Genomic DNA, 4403 nt, shown 5'->3' on the forward strand with positions numbered 1-4403 from the left:
AATTCCGACGGAAAAGGCTAGTTCGTCGGAATTTCCTCGGAATTTTGTAAAATCCCCCAACGGCTCTCCAACGGCTATAATATTTCCTCGGAATTCATCGGTTTTTTCCGAGGAACACATTGTTCCTCGGAATTTCCTCGGAATATTCCGACGGACTGAGGTTTCCTCGGAATTCCGTCGGTATATTCCGAGGAAATTCTGAGGAACCCCAATTTTGTGTTTCCTCGGAATTTCCTCGGAAATTCCTCGGTATATTCCGAGGATTTCATTTTCCGTCGGAATGTCCGTCAGAATACCGCTGTTTTCTTGTAGTGAGACTTCGTATGCATGAAGTCTTCCTGGAAGACTTCCAAGAAGTCTTCCATGAAGTCTTTCTCAAACTTGAAACTTCCATCGGTTTTAACACATTCAGATCTGTTTACCAGATGATCGGACAGCTCCTCCACTTGGATAGCTCCAGATCTGAAACTAAATCAAATATTCAGAACATAGTTTGAAAAAAGTAAGTCTTAAGCAACAAAAGGTTACCAAATGAAGAAAAATCAGACATAGAGATGATATATGAGAAGACTTTGTCATAAGACTTTAAGAAGAATGGAAGTCTTCCAAGAAGACTTCCAAGTCTGACTCAGATCTTCTAGTGCATTATATGTTACAAGTCTTCCGAATTTGACTCAGATCTGGAAAACATGTATATCCAAAAGCATTTAAATGGCTTCAAAACATAGAAAGCTTCAAAAATAAGGTTAAAGCTTTAACAACAAAAAGAGGTTTCAAAAGGTAAGAGCTTTAATCAACAATTAGGTTAAGACCCGCACAATTGCGTAGGATGTTCAACATTATATATAAAAATAATATTTATATATTATTATTTATTTTGTGTTCATTTACGTATTATGTATATTATTAAATTAGAGTAAAAATATAACTCAAAACAATACCTCTTGTTTATTTACAAAAAAAATTGGTAAATAAATCAAAATAATCATTTTATTTATTTTATATGGTATGTAACTAAATTTCAATGATATAGACATAGGTATATAATATATTTTAATATATATTTATTATTGAGACTTCGTACTCATATAGTAAATTAAAAATATTCTATTTAAAAGTTAAAGTACTGAAAATATCTTTAGGATTTAATAAATCTAATTTTAATCATATAAACTAAAATTGACAAAATATAATAACAAATAAATATAGTTATTGTTTTTGGTATAAAACCAAATAAAACAAAAGTCGATAGTACATAAAACGAACCATACCAATATAGATATGATTGTACTATGCTAGCTAACTTTTATAAACCGAAATACTAAAAACCTTTTTAAAAACACAAATTGAAATCCGACCAAAATCCAAATTCAACAGCCTTAGATGATATAATTGGTTAAAAGTAATGACGCATAAGCATCGAATAGAAAGTATACTAAATTGCCTAGGATTGTATCTGTGGATGTAGATTTTTTTTTCTACGTTATAGACTTTCTCGGAGTTTTTTTAGCACTAGGGGTTCTGAACTTGATCATAGAAAGAAAAAAAATCTGTGCGGATCAAACTAAACTCTAGTTACTTCGAGCTGGTTTGTTGGCCCATGAGCATTTAAAAAAAGACAACAACTTATTAATTAGTTACTTTTTCGCTAAAGCATAGCAAACTTCCATTCAATAATTTATATATGTACTTTCTCAAAAACATAACAACTATTAAATTAATTACAATTATATTCCCGCTCTAACTTACGAAAAAAGGTTCTGGCCCGCGTCATTCATCTCTACCATTTATCTGCATAACCAAAAGTTGTTGCACTTGATCAAATCTCCACTTGACTCTAAACGTGATTAGTAATAATTTATCACCATGTAGATTAATGTATTATATATGACCTAGCTGAAAATAATTAGTTACACGTATATCCGATTATGGTGAGAAGTATTATTGCTTTAAGATCCAAAGTTGAGATCGGGGATGAAGTGGTAAACAGTAAACACATAACATTCTCGGCTTAAGAGCATGATTATTGGAGGGTTTTTAAGGTAGAGTTCTTAGCGGAATATAAGAACCCGTCTTTTAATTTTTAACTAAAAAAGTTAAGAACCGGTTCTTAAAACTCTTATTTAAGAACCGGTTCTTAAAACTCTTATTTAAGAGCCGATTCTTAGTTTTTTTAGTTAAAAGTTAAGAGACGGGTTCTTATATTCCGCTAAGAACTCATCTTAAGATCCCCCCAATAATCATGTTCTAAGAACCTGACTCTTAACTTTTAACTAAAAAAGCTAAGAACCGGTTCTTAAATAAGAGTTTTAAGAGACGGTTCTTAGTTTTTTTAGTTAAAAATTAAGAGACGGGTTCTTATATTCCGCTAAAAACTCAACCCTAAAAACCTCCTAATAATCATGTTCTAGCTATTAGAAACATATATTATCATCTTAAAAGCTTAAATGGATATCCCTCTTTATAAAATAGTTTATTACCTCTTCAAGGAACCGGAAACTCTGCCACACTGGAGACTGAAAAACAAAAATTTAATATTATATATCGGCGTGGCTCCAGTTCATTAATCTGAATTAATATATAGATATGAAAAAAAGGAAAAGTTGAATTCACCTTGATTTATGAGTCCATAAGTCAAAAGATATGCATGCCAACTTTTGGGTACTTAAGAGAGAAAGAAGATATGCAAAGTCTAAGGAGAGCCCTAGAAATCAATTACAATTATTCATATAAAGCTAAGAAGAATGGACAAGAAATGATAAAAAGATTCACCGTACAAACATATATGAGCTATCTAATGATTTTGCTACGTTGGCTTTTTCTTATTGTCAATTTGTCATTGTGAGAAAGACTTAGAGATCGAGGATCTTGACTTAGTGATTAAAATGTATATCAGTATCAAGCAACCTGACATTCACTAAAAGTTCAGCAATCAACTTTATAATATCCCGATTTAAAAGACCTGTTTGTGTACTAACAAGTATATATATGTGAAGATTAAATATAGGTGTTGGGTTGGGTTTTAATATGTTCTCTTTCTTATTAAGAAATATGTTTTTTTTGTTCAAAACTTATTAAGAAATATGTAAGGATGTCGTTTTATGTGTGTTTAGGTCATGTGATGCGCCTCTAGTCACGTGATCTTGAAGGCAGCATGTTTGGTCGACATTATGATTTTAGCATGGAGCTTCTTTATGCCAAGAATGTACTTTTTCTTCTCTTTATATGTATTACTTTTGGGGTTTTAATTTATACAAATAACCTCGCATACCAAAAATATTATACAAATAATATGTCCGTATCTGTTTTTTTTATATGCCAGCATGTCCGTATCTTGTTATAACTAATTCTTTTTCATTTTTTTTTTTGAAAAGGAATTCTTTTTCATTTTTTGTAACTTTTTTGTTATAATTCTTTACGTTTACATATTGCTTCGCCACCTTAATTCATATATCACAACAAGAAAACAGCGGCATATCAAGAGAAAAAATCGTCGGTATGTCGTCGGAATAACGTTATTCCGACGACATACCGACGATTTTTTCTCTTGATATGCCGCTGTTTTCTTGTTGTGATATATGAATTAAGGTGGCGAAGCAATATGTAAACGTAAAGAATTATAACAAAAAAGTTACAAAAAATGAAAAAGAATTCCTTTTCAAAAAAAAAAATGAAAAAGAATTAGTTATAACAAGATACGGACATGCTGGCATATAAAAAAAACAGATACGGACATATTATTTGTATAATATTTTTGGTATGCGAGGTTATTTGTATAAATTAAAACCCCAAAAGTAATACATATAAAGAGAAGAAAAAGTACATTCTTGGCATAAAGAAGCTCCATGCTAAAATCATAATGTCGACCAAACATGCTGCCTTCAAGATCACGTGACTAGAGGCGCATCACATGACCTAAACACACATAAAACGACATCCTTACATATTTCTTAATAAGTTTTGAACAAAAAAAACATATTTCTTAATAAGAAAGCGGGTCTGGCACGTCCGGGAACACCTCGTTCGGGTACATCCTCTGCATCATCTCCATCATTTGCTGGTTCAGCCTCCTCTGTGCCTCATAGCCCGCCTGTCGAGCCGCCATCTGGGTCTCCAACAAAGATATACGATCATCTTTGTCCTTCAATTGAGCCGTAAGTACTTCTGGATCAACAAAGGGCGGTGGTGCAGAAAAAGGAGGAACCGACCGGGAGGGACGACCCAAACCGACCAAACGTCCCTTCTTCTTTGGAACCGACTGAAATAGAAAATAACCAAATTTAAATAATATAAAAAGATGATAAAATAAAAATCAAAAAAAAAATGAATTGAACTTTTAAAAAAAGAACTTACCGATTCAACGATTTCGTTGATTCGAACCCGGGACAAGTTGGTCGAAGCCG

The sequence above is a fragment of the Brassica oleracea genome, chromosome C1 (assembly GCF_000695525.1).
Source record: "Brassica oleracea var. oleracea cultivar TO1000 chromosome C1, BOL, whole genome shotgun sequence".
NCBI classification, from domain to species: Eukaryota; Viridiplantae; Streptophyta; class Magnoliopsida; order Brassicales; family Brassicaceae; genus Brassica; species Brassica oleracea.